The sequence below is a fragment of the Salmo salar genome, chromosome ssa04 (genome assembly GCF_905237065.1).
Source record: "Salmo salar chromosome ssa04, Ssal_v3.1, whole genome shotgun sequence".
Classification (NCBI taxonomy): domain Eukaryota; kingdom Metazoa; phylum Chordata; class Actinopteri; order Salmoniformes; family Salmonidae; genus Salmo; species Salmo salar.
Window position 1 is genome coordinate 54,035,481 of NC_059445.1, and position 13,699 is coordinate 54,049,179.

General features: G+C 41.4%; 1 long non-coding RNA gene across 3 annotated transcripts in view; it reads left to right on the plus strand.

Moving 5' to 3' along the window:
• Positions 1-13,699, plus strand: part of LOC106603548 (uncharacterized) — a 101,597-nt gene that overhangs the window by 9,283 nt on the left and 78,615 nt on the right. The window lies entirely within an intron of this gene.

The following is a 13,699-nucleotide window of genomic DNA, read 5'->3' on the forward strand; positions in this document are numbered from 1 at the left end:
GAACTGATGCTTCCTATTCTTGTTCTTCATTATTATTTTGTTCTTTATGTTGTACTTCTTTATTATCTCTATTTTTTATCATACTTTTCAATCTTTCCATTTCTATGTTGACTACTTTTGATGAGCATCTGTCTGTCTCTAGTGGGCATCAATGCATTTGAATTGCAGTGTTACAGTATACAAAGAGTGCTTTGTGCTTTTGAATGGTGCTGGAGGGTCAAGGTAGAAGATAGGGGGGTGCAAGGATGGGGTAGGAGGGGGAAGGGAATGTTTGTGGGGGGTTGTGTGTTTAAACAAACCAAATTCATAATTGTCAGGAACAAACGCATAAACTCAGCAAAAGTGCTGCTTGTCTTCTTCGTGTGGGACTTTGCTCGTTCTAGTGAAGCATGTGCCTGACTTAAACTTGGAAATGACTGTGAGCCTCAACTGTAGCTCATTGTGGTCGTAGCTCGTGGAGCTAATTGATAGTATGCAGTTTTCAGTGTGTGGTTTCACTGTTTGTCCACAGACAGAGGCACAATTCAGAATTTGTCAGGCTCTGCACCGCTAGTATGCCCCATAAATCTTGATTCAATGAAAAGGTTGCTGAAAGGCTGCTTTTTGGCACTTTGTTTGTGGTTCATCTCCAGGGATTTTTCTGCCATTGTCGGGCCCCTTGATCGGGCCGCCTATGTGTTTTTTCGGGCCACCTAAATCCAAACAGTGTAATCTACCGTGAGCTCCAAAAGTATTGGGACAGTGACACATTTTATGTTGTTTTAGCTCTGTAATCCAGCTATTTGGATTTGATACAATGATTATGAGGTTAAAGTGCAGACTGTCAGCTTTAATTTGAGGGTATTTTCATCCATAGCGGGTGAACCGTTTAGAAATTACAGCACTTTTGTACATAGTTCCCCCCATTTTAGGAGACCAAAGGTATTGGGGACAATTTCACTTATGTGTATTAAAGAGGTAAAAAACAAAGTGGTCCCATATTCATAGCACGCAATGACTATATCAAGCTTGTGACTCTACACATTTGTTGGATGCATTTGCTGTTTGTTTTGGTTGTGTTTGAGATTATTTTGTGCCCAATAGAAATGAATGGTAAATCATGTATTGTGTCATTTTGGAGTCACTTTTATTCTAAATAAGAATTGAATGTTTCTAAACACTTCTACATTCATGTGGATGCTACCATGATTACATATAATCCTGAATGAATCGCGAATAATGATGAGTGACGAAAGTTAGAGGCATAAATATCATACCCCCCCCCAAAAAAAATGCTAACCTATTGTAATGGTGAGTTAGATAGACACAATTATCATACCCCCAAGACATACTAACTTTTTCACTCATCATTATTTACCATTCATTCAGGGGGGAACACTTCCATTGTAAACTTAAATGACTAAAATCAGGTAAAGTATGTAGAAAATACCTAGGTATCTTTTAATCATATGATCTTTGAGAACTAACAATCACCAAAATAAAAGCTGGACATGGAGAATTGAATTTATTATTATTGATTCTGTTATTATGTTTGAGCATAAGAACAAAGTATTAGCAATGTGGAAATGCATAGAATTGCAGGAAATTAGCTTTTAAAACTGCAACATTTTCTCTCAGTTCAATGGGAAAATATGTAGAATTGCATGAAATTAGCTTTAAAACTGTAAAATGTTGTCTCAGCTACATGGAAAAATGTGTAGAATTGCAGGAAATTATCTTTCAAATTGCTAAGATTTCACTCAACTCCATGGAGAAAATTGTAGAATTGCAGGAAATTGGCTTAAAAATGCAAAAATGCCTCTACACCGGCAAGATATGTTTTACATATTGTAACTCATAAGATATTAACCATGAGTAAAGTCATATCGTATTAAAAAAAAATAATGACAATTGTGATGGAGACAGGAAGTTTCGGTGTAATTTTATAAATGCCGACAGATCATTTGTGCATTCGACATAGTGGGATCTTTTTGTTTCTGTAAAATGTATTATGCCGGAAAACTCATTTATGTGCAAATATTGATAAAATAAACTTCATATCGAAGTAAATTTGGAGTCACGCGGTGATATGGTGTGTGGTCCTCCCACTACGACTCGGGGAAACCATGCTGTTTATTAGGATACAGATGAAATAAGTTCACAGGGTGGTGAAAGTACACGGTATGAGCTTGATGCTTTCCAATAAATATTGAGGGTCTTATTCTGGTGACATGATGATCGATGCTTTACTGCCGTTTGACAAATACAAATATTCTCGCTCTTATCCATAATAATTTAATCATGTAGACTAGGCAACTGCACAGCCTACCCTTACTGTATCTGCGAGCTGTTGGCTAGAGTGCCGGTGCCAAGACCAGAGGAGGCACTTGCTATTTAACGCAACAGTTTTTGTGACAAAACTATCGGTAGAGTTGAAAATACGATGGAAACACATTGAACTTTCGATTTGTATTAGTTACATGAAAACTTAAGCGAAAAAGTACATTTTGTGTGCAGTACCCATCAAACGCTGATTTTTATCTGCAACAAGTCCATTTGGTGGAAACACACCACTGGTGAGAAAATGTCCATATTTTATGCAGATTTTAGAATATTCGCATGAAAATCTGTCGCCAATTGGATTGAAACCTAGCTTGTGACATTGTTTAACTTCCAAATATAATAACGGGTTGATTCTTCGCATTACTCTATCCTCTCTAAGGGATCAATCAATCTGATTTGTTTGACTGATTAGAAATATAAAAACAGGTTGAGTTGGCTCTTCCAACTTCTCATTAGACTATATCAAGGGCGCTATTACAATTCAAAACTAATTTGATATGTAGACAGGCTTTTTAATGTGAAATATTAGCAATATTATAGGCGTTATAGTAGATTTTACTCTGAATGACACAGCGACTTTCTTTAACGTGTACATGGAATAGCTAGCCTCCTTGAGGGAGTTCTCTTCAATGCTACTGTGGTGAAACAGCACGTGATGTGAGTGACTGAACTGCCCCAAGCTACTCAGGTACAGGTTTGTGTTCACTGCTTTGATGTTTCGGTCTCACTTTGAAGGGCCGTCTCTGGGGTGTTTTAGCTCACTCACTCACTCACTCACTCACTCACTCACTCACTCACTCACTCACTCACTCACTCACTCACTCACGTCTGTCTGTCTGTCTGTCTGTCTGTCTGTCTGTCTGTCTGTCTGTCTGTCTGTCTGTCTGTCTGTCTGTCTGTCTGTCTGTCTGTCTGTCTGTCTGTCTGTCTGTCTGTCTGTCTGTCTGTCTCTCTCGTCTCTCTCTCTCTCTCTGTCTCTCTCTCTCTCTCTCTCTCTCTCTCTCTCTCTCTCTCTCTCTCTCTCTCTCTCTCTCTCTCTCTGCCTCGCTCTCTCTGCCTCGCTCTCTGTGTCTCACCCCCCCTCTCTCTCCCTGCCTATGTCTCTCTCTGCCTTTCTCTTTCTCTCTCGCCCTCTCCGCTCTCGCTCTTCTGAGTGTCTGTCCATGAAGTGTTTTGACAGCCGTTAATGGACTGCTTTCTCCAGTGTAAGTTGGTATTTCAGGACATGGCCGCTGGCATAAAAATAAAAAATAAACTGGAGAGTAGCAGAGACTAGTGCTAGCATTATTTGATTTTGGGCTCCACTTTTTACGTTGTCACTGATAGATGTATTTTATTATTTTCAGGTGCAAACTTTAAGTGTTTGTATGAAGCGAGGAGATACATCAGGGGCCTTGACTGTCTGTTATCCCTGCACTTTTTAAAAATAAATACACACAAAGTGTGACCTCTACAGAATATAGTTCTCTATTTTGGGCATGTAGGTCACTATCTCCTGAAGTAGCAGAATCACACACCTTCCCTAACGAGGCCTGATTATGAAGTCATTACAGGCCCTTCAGTCATACAACTACTTCTACTTCTTTCTTTCTCTCTCATCGCATGGCTTTCTGCTTTTATTCTGTCCTCGTCCAGCTATTCTGGGTGGGAAATGAGATGTGCGTTTCTGTTATAAGAATGGCTTCATCTAAGTTCTGGAAACACAGTGGCAATAACCACAAAGCTTGTGAAGGCAGATTGATTTATTTCTGGCTGTTTTGGTGGAGATAGAATTATTTTACCTGCGTCCGGTAGCGGTGAGTGTCTTATTAACCTGTGTTGTACCCGAAGCACCACCACAACGTGTGATATTTTACCACGAACACTGCAGCAGAAGCGAACTCCTTCCTCCGCTACTCTTTCCTCTGTGTAAGGCTACAATAAGTTGCGTTTTCCCCAGAAGCTGTGAAGTGCTGGGGAAGCTGTGAAGTGCTGGGGAAGCTGTGAAGACAGCTGTATCCTATTGCATAATTGTGTTTATGAGTCGGTTATTAAAGAATGTGAAACAATGTTGTTTACGGTAACTATTGCCTGATTGTGTTTATTAGTCTGTTATTAGATGTGTATGTTTACTACTTTTCATTAAATCATGTATGGCTACAAGTATTGTAGCCTAGGCCTATATACTGTAAGATGGAAGTGTCGTACCTGTCTGTAGGTGTAGCCTTCAAGTGCCAAGATATTTTTTTGACGCACAGAGAGGATAAATTCAGTTTCCATTGCTTGTCAGGGATGTCACCAGGACCTTGGATAAGTGAGTGCCAATGGAAAGTTAGTGGACTATAATTTCCTCCACATATTGTAGCCCTACAATCTGTGTATCCACTCTTTTCATTGGCCTATGCTATTGGTTGCATTTAAGACATGGGATCGTCTGTTTTATTGATCTCAGTATGTCAGAGTCATTTTGATCATTTGGGGTATTAAATATTATTGTAATGTCTCCAGTCATGTAAAATGATGTAGAATTGCAGGAAATTATTTTAGAAAAGGCTATTTCTTTCTCAGACCTGCAAATACAATGATTTGGGGGTCCCCCGTCAGCCCCTGGCCATTCAGGGCTGAGCCCCTGGTTATGAAACTCTGGTGATGTCCCTGTTGCTCGTTCTGACCTCCTTTAAGAATAATGAATCCTGAGGGTAGCAGTGCAAGGTCTTTTTAAGCATATTATTTGGGTTCTTAGTATATGAAGGACTTGCAATTCGATTACTGAACAGTCGAAGCCATCCATCCAACCCATTTATTCAGATCTAGCCGTTCAAAGAGGATAGTTTCAAAGGTAATGGATTGGGCCTAGGTATTGTTCGTTAGCCGCATACATTTGCATTAATTCTCTTAAATCTCTTAAAATGGCCTATACTGTTCTTGTGCAATGCATAGTCTACTGTTTCTCTGTCTGGACTGTCTGTCTGTCTTGGTGAGAATCTTAAGTTAATAAAATGCAAAAATCATCTTCTTTAGTTTGTGTGCCTATTAGTATTCACTTGAGTGTCCTCGCCAGCCAGGGTAGGGCAGTCCTCGCCAGCCAGGGTAGGGCAGTCCTCGCCAGCCAGGGTAGGGCATAACATTCCAATGTTATAGTCTTGTGAATCTCTCAGACCAATTTTTTTTGATTGAACATGGGAACAATGGGAGAGATGTACAAATACTGATTTCAAAACAAACATTCTCATTCATATAATCTAGACATGAGGTGAGTATCAAAATAGTTTTAAATGATCCCCTTGCCTTGAAGTTGAACCTCAGATAGATATTTAGTATAATAGCCTATAGAGTCAACTCAAAATAGGGTATTCTGTTCTTTTGAAATAGCCTAAATCTTGTGCCAGGTATGTCTGTTTCTGTCTGTGGAAGAAGAAAAAAAATGTTTTAGTTCATGTCTGTTTTTTATGCCATAGCTAGCCATCTGTCTGTCTATAACTTGTCTGGCCCCTGTCCGTCTGTCTGTGACCGGTTACTCAGTCTCAGCCTCCCATCAGGCAGTAAATTAGCCCTATTGCTGTTAGTGGGGAATGGAAGGAAAATCTCAATTAGTCCCAGTGTTTTATTAGCTGCTAGCCTGCCGCAAACAGCTAGCTGCTACATGACTGACAGAGGTGCCATTCAGGATGAAAACACCAGCCCGAGACCCTAACAGGAGCTAAGGCCCAAAGAGGCTTTTCTCAGAACAGCAGGAAAAAGAGAGCGCATTGAGTAGTGTACTGTATGTTGCCATGGTTTGAATGTGTTAGGAGTTATTTTGTGTATGGACTGATTTGTATTAATGTAATCTTTGAAGCAGGTCCAATGAGTCAAAGTTAGGCGGGTGCAACCACATGACCAAATGTGAATGTTGAGCATCATTACCCTCATTGATTTGACCTTGTACATATCATATATACAGTGGCAAGAAAAAGTATGTAAACCCTTTGAATTACCTGGACTTCTGCATAAATTGGTCATAAAATGTGATCTGCTCTTCATGTAAGTCACAACAATAGACAAACACAGTCTGCTTAAACTAATAACACAAACAATTATATGTTTTCATGTCTTTATTGAACACACCGTGTAAACATTCACAGTGCAGGGTGGGTAACTGGTTGACCCTCCTTTGACAGCAATAACCAAGACCAAACATTTTCTGTAGTTGCGGATCAGATCTGCACAATGGTCAGGAGGAATTTTGGACCATTCCTCTTTACAAAACTGTTTCAGTTCAGCAATATTCTTGGGATGTCTGGAGTGAATTGCTCTCTTGAGGTCATGCCACAGCATCTCAATCGGGTTGAGGTCAGGACTCTGACTGGGCCACTCCAGAAGGTGTATTTTCTTCTGTTGAAGCCATTCTGTTGTTGATTTACTTCTGTGTTTTGGGTCGTTGTCCAGTTGCATCACCCAACTTCTGTTGAGCTTCAATTGGCGGACAGATAGCCTTACATTCTCCTGCAAAATGTCTTGATAAACTTGGGAATACATTTTTCCGTCGACGATAGCAAGCTGTCCAGGCCCTGAGGCAGCAAAGCAGCTCCAAAACATGATGCTCCCTTCACCATACTTTACAGTTGGGATGTTTTGATGTTGGTGTGCTGTGCCTTTTTTTCTCCAAACATAGTGTTGTGTATTCCTTCCAAACAACTAAACTTTAGTTTAATCTGTCCACAGAATATTTTGCCAGTAGCGCTGTGGAACATCCAGATGCTCTTTTGCGAACCCCAGACGTGCAGCAATGGTTTTTTTGGACAGCAGTGGCTTCTTCCGTGGTGTCCTCCCATGAACTCCATTCTTGTTTAGTGTTTTACGTATCGTAGACTCGTCAACAGAGATGTTAGCGTGTTCCAGAGATATTTGTAAGTCTTTAGCTGACACTCTAGGATTCGTCTTAACATCATTGAGCATTCTGCGCTGTGCTCTTGCAGTCATCTTTGCAGAACGACCACTCATAGGGAGAGTAGCAGCAGTGCTGAACTTTCTCCATTTATAGACAATTTGTCTTACCATGGACTGATGAACATCAAGGCTTTTAGAGATACTTTAGTAACCCTTTCCAGCTTTATGCAAGTCAACAATTCTTAACCTTGGGTCTTCTGAGGCATGGTTTACATCAGGCAACGCTTCTTGTGAATAGCAAACTCAAATTTTGTGATGTTTTTTTATAGGGCAGTGCAGCTCTAACCAACATCTCCGGTCTTGTCTCAATGATTTTACTCCAGGTTAGCGGACTCCAATTAGAGTCATTAGCCTAGGGGTTCACATACCTTTTCCAACTTAAACTGTGAATGTTTAAATTATGTGTTCGATGTAGACAAGAAAATACAATAATTTGTGTGTTAGTTTAAGCAGACTGTCTTTGTCTGTTGTTGTGACTTAGATGATCAGGTCTAATTTTATGACCAATTTATGCAGAAATCCAGATAATTCCAAAGGGTTCACATACTTTTTCTTGCCACTGTACGTTATAAGCCCATATTCCCTATTTACTGGAAGAAATTGGTCCTGTATGTCTGTCAATTGTATTGGAAAATAGAGAATCCAAATCCATCAAATATATGCAATACACTTGTCACATGTGCAGACCCACACGCACGTGTGCATGCCTTTTGTATTATTGGACCTGCAAATAATAGAGCTCTCCCACTAACGGCCCCCATCGGGTTGGTCCTAAAGAGAATGATGTCATGTCTGCGATGGATACTGCGTGTCTCTTCACCACTGAACTGTCTCTTATCCAGCTCTCCTGACTGACACGAAACAGAGAAAGGGAGAGCGAGGCGGGGGGGTATTTTTTTCCCACAATGCCCCCAATTCTCAAACAAATGTCTTTTTTATTCAGCCATTCACCACTAGTAAAAGAGATTGGGGCCAGACTAAGAGACTGATGATTCCGACACCTTATTTATGAAAAGTGCTGATCTTTTTTCTCTGGCTGTATGCTTGCTGATTTACATAATCTCCAATTGGCAGATAAACCACATTTTCATCAGTTTAAGAGCAGTTTGTTTTGGACTGGTGCCCTGTTTTTGAGGGTCAAGAGATCATGGAGCAATTTGTCTTCTCGTCTTTGGAGCTGACAGGAGCTCGTCCTCCTTGTTTGCAATCTAATGGGAGCTTGTCTCAATTGGCTGAATGGTGTGAGCCACATGATGCTAGCCTCTGGACCACTTTAAACCGGCTGGGGTTCTTTAACCACCTCAGCGCCAGGCCACCCTTTTGATGGGCCAGCCATACAGACAGACAGACAGAGAGACAGACAGACAGACAGAGAGACAGACAGACAGACAGACAGACAGACAGACAGACAGACAGACAGACAGACAGACAGACAGACAGACAGACAGACAGACAGACAGACAGACAGACAGACAGACAGACAGACAGACAGACAGAAGTAGGGGTGGACGTGTTGTAGTCAGGGGGTACATTCGTAAATGGCTATCTATCGATCGATCGATAGAAACCATTTACATATATATATATATATATACACTGCTCAAAAAAATAAAGGGAACACTAAAATAACACATCCTAGATCTGAATGAATGAAATAATCTTATTAAATACTTTTTTCTTTACATAGTTGAATGTGCTGACAACAAAATCACACAAAAATAGTCAATGGAAATCCAATTTATCAACCCATGGAGGTCTGGATTTGGAGTCACACTCAAAATTAAAGTGGAAAACCACACTACAGGCTGATCCAACTTTGATGTAATGTCCTTAAAACAAGTCAAAATGAGGCTCAGTAGTGTGTGTGGCCTCCACGTGCCTGTATGACCTCCCTACAACGCCTGGGCATGCTCCTGATGAGGTGGCGGATGGTCTCCTGAGGGATCTCCTCCCAGACCTGGACTAAAGCATCCGCCAACTCCTGGACAGTCTGTGGTGCAACGTGGCGTTGGTGGATGGAGCGAGACATGATGTCCCAGATGTGCTCAATTGGATTCAGGTCTGGGGAACGGGCGGGCCAGTCCATAGCATCAATGCCTTCCTCTTGCAGGAACTGCTGACACACTCCAGCCACATGAGGTCTAGCATTGTCTTGCATTAGGAGGAACCCAGGGCCAACCGCACCAGCATATGGTCTCACAAGGGGTCTGAGGATCTCATCTCGGTACCTAATGGCAGTCAGGCTACCTCTGGCGAGCACATGGAGGGCTGTGCGGCCCCCCAAAGAAATGCCACCCCACACCATGACTGACCCACCGCCAAACCGGTCATGCTGGAGGATGTTACAGGCAGCAGAACGTTCTCCACGGCGTCTCCAGACTGTCACGTCTGTCACATGTGCTCAGTGTGAACCTGCTTTCATCTGTGAAGAGCACAGGGCATCAGTGGCGAATTTGCCAATCTTGGTGTTCTCTGGCAAATGCCAAACGTCCTGCACGGTGTTGGGCTCTAAGCACAACCCCCACCTGTGGACGTCGGGCCCTCATACCACCCTCATGGAGTCTGTTTCTGACCGTTTGAGCAGACACATGCACATTTGTGGCCTGCTGGAGGTCATTTTGCAGGGCTCTGGCAGTGCTCCTCCTGCTCCTCCTTGCACAAAGGCGGAGGTAGCGGTCCTGCTGCTGGGTTGTTGCCCTCCTACGGCCTCCTCCACGTCTCCTGATGTACTGGCCTGTCTCCTGGTAGCGCCTCCATGCTCTGGACACTACGCTGAGAGACACAGCAAACCTTCTGTCCACAGCTCGCATTGATGTGCCATCCTGGATGAGCTGCACTACCTGAGCCACTTGTATGGGTTGTAGACTCCGTCTCATGCTACCACTAGAGTGAAAGCACCGCCACCGTTCAAAAGTGACCAAAACATCAGCCAGGAAGCATAGGAACTGAGAAGTGGTCTGTGGTTACCACCGGCAGAACCACTCCTTTATTGGGGGTGTCTTGCTAATTGCCTATAATTTCCACCTGTTGTCTATTCCATTTGTACAACAGCATGTGAAATTTATTGTCAATCAGTGTTGCTTCCTAAGTGGACAATTTGATTTCACAGAAGTGTGATTGACTTGGAGTTACATTGTGTTGTTTAAGTGTTCCCTTTATTTTTTTGAGCAGTATATATATATATATAAATCCACCATATATATATATATACACACACACACACAGTTGAATTCGGAAGTTAACATACACTTAGGTTGGAGTCATTAAAACTCATTTTTCAACCACTCCACAAATTTCTTGTTAACAAACTATAGTTTTGGCAAGTCACTTAGGACATCTACTTTGTGCATGACACAAGTAATTTTTTCAACAATTGTCTACAAACAGATTATTTAACTTCTAATTCACTGTATCACAATTCCAGTGGGTCAGAAGTTTACATACAGTAAGTTGACTGTGCCTTTAAACAGCTTGGAAAATTCCAGAAAATTATGTCATGGCTTTAGAAGCTTCTGATAGGCTAATTGACATCATTTGAGTCAATTGGAGGTGTACATGTGGATGTATTTAAAGGCCTACCTTCAAACTCAGTGCCTCTTTGCTTGACATCATGGGAAAATCAAAAGAAATCAGCCAAGACCTCAGAAAATAAAATTGTAGACCTCCACAAGTCTGGTTCATCCTTGTGAGCAATTTCCAAATGCCTGAAGGTACCACGTTCATCTTTACAAACAATAGTACGCAAGTATTAACACCATGGAATCAGGCAGCCATCATACCGCTCAGGAATAAACACGTTCTGTCTCCTAGAGATTCATGTACTTTGGTGCGAAAAGTGCAAATCAATCCCAGAACAACAGCAAAGGAACCTGTGAAGATGCTGGAGGAAACAGGTACAAAAGTATCTACATCCACCGTAAAACGAGTCCTATATCAACATAACCTGAAAGGCCACTCAGCAAGGAAGAAGCCACTGCTCCAAAACAGCTATAAAATAGCCAGACTATGGTTTGCAACTGCACATGGGGACAAAGATCATACTTTTTGGAGAAATGTCTTCTGGTCTGATGAAACAAAAATAGAACTGTTTAGCCATAATGACCATCATTATGTTTGGAGGAAAAAGGGGGAGGCCTGCAAGCCGAAGAACACCATCCCAACCGTGAAGCACGGGGGTGGCAGAATCATGATGTGAGGGTGCTTTGCTGCAGGAGGGACTGGTGCACGTCACAAAATAGATGGCATCATGAAGCAGGAAAATTATGTGGATATATAGAAGCAACATCTCAAGACATCAGTCAGGAAGTTAAAGCTTGGTCACAAATGGGTCTTCCAAATGGACAATGACCCCAAGCATACTTCCAAAGTTGTGGCAAATGCCTTAAGGACAACAAAGTCAAGGTATTGGAGTGGCCATCACAAAGCCCTGACATCAATCCCATAGAAATGTTGTGGGCAGAACTGAAAAGGTGTGTGCGAGCAAGGAGGCCTACAAACCTGCCTCAGTTACACCAGCTCTGTCAGGAGGAATGGGACAAAATTTACCCAACTTATTGTGGAAGGCTACCCAAAACGTTTGACCCATGTTAAACAATTTAAAGACAATGCTACCAAATACTAATTGAGTGTATGTAAACTTCTGACCCACCGAGAATGTGATAAAATAAATAAAAGCTGAAATAAATCATTCTCGCTACTATTATTCTGACATTTCACATTTGTAAAATAAAGTGGTGATCATAACTGACCTAAGACAGGGAATTTTAACTAGGATTAAATGTCAGGAATTGTGAAAAACGGAGTTTAAATGTATTTGGCTAAGGTGTATGTAAACTTCTGACTTCAACTGTATACCATTTTTTTGTCTCCATCTTGGGGGTGCAGTCAGTTTGTGTGTGTGGGGGGAGGGGTGGAGGATAATGCAGGCACAATATGCTAAGGCCAACATTAGCTGTGAGACAAAGGACTGCCCCTTGCAGGTCAGCAGGAGGCTAACTCGTCCCATTGTCTAATAAAAGTGATCTTAATTGAGCGAGGTTTTAAACCCCACTGGCATATTAGGGAGTCTGCTACTGAGTGCTGAGAGACTGGGATGTAGGGTCATGATCAAAGCCTGGCGGATAGAAATGACTGGAGACATTAAAATAAGGCTATAAAGTTAGGACAGCAGTCGTTAGGGCTTGGAATTGCCAGAGACCTCACGATACTATCATGATACTTAGGCACCGATACGATATGTATTGCGTTTCGATATTGAGATTTGGTGTTCCAAACATATTTCTCACTGTATGTCTGCTGCAGAACGACAAGAGAGAGCATGAGAAAATGAGTTTTGATCACATGGAAATAAAAGTGCTGCAAACCTGCTGGCTAAAAAGAAGATGGAGTACAAATTTATAGAATTAAAAATACCTTATTCCATAAAAAATACCGGAGATTATTCCATAAAAAAATACCAGAGATTATTCCGTTAAAAAAATACCGGAGATTATTCCGTAAAAAAATATTGGAGATTATTCCGTAAAAAAATACTGGAGATTATTACATAAAAGAAATACCAGAGATTATTACATAAAAAATACCGGCGATTATTACATAAAAAAATCAATACTTTGAGTCAAAGTATCAATATAATGTCGTCCAAAATAATTGCGACATGTAACTATATCGATTTCCCCCCCCCACCACTAGCAGTCCATCAGACACAGCACAACATGGGGTTGGGTTAGCACAGAGCCTTTTTTTCACAGACAGGCTATTTACTCAGGCCAGGGGGAAAGCACTCCCATCCCTTCCCATCCATGATAAAGTATGGATGTCAATTGTTGAGTAAAAAGTGATGGTATCATTTGTTTTTAGTGTGCCAAAATGTAGAATAGTAATGTTTTTAAAGGCTATAGTTCTAAAAGAATATGCCATTTTGACTGTAAATTCAAAACACGCAGAAAATATCATTCTTGCGGTCATAAAATATCTCTACTCTCTAACGCAACGGTGACATTTTGAATCGTTATAGGGCTAACTCGGTGACAAAAAATAGAATGCCTTGATCATACCATAAATAAATTACCCTAGGGTAGAAATGAGTGTCATGTTTGGTTTAACCCTTTTTTTTTCACTTTCCAGTTGTTGTCTTCTGACATAATTACCAGCGTTTGCCCCATAATGATACTAGTTTAGTTGAGCATTTACAACAACGGTATAACAATTTATTAAGTAATGACTCGTATACCACCCCAAATCCGTAAACACAGGAACCCTCGTAGATGTCATCCTAACTAACTCGCCCTCCAAATACACCTCTGCTGTTTTCAATCAAGATCTCAGCGATCACTGCCTCATTGCCTGCATCCGTAATGGGTCTGCCAACTGTCAAACGCTCCCTAAAACACTTCTGCGAGCAGGCCTTTCTAATCGACCTGGCCGAGGTATCCTGGAATGACATTGACCTCATCCCGTCAGTAGATGA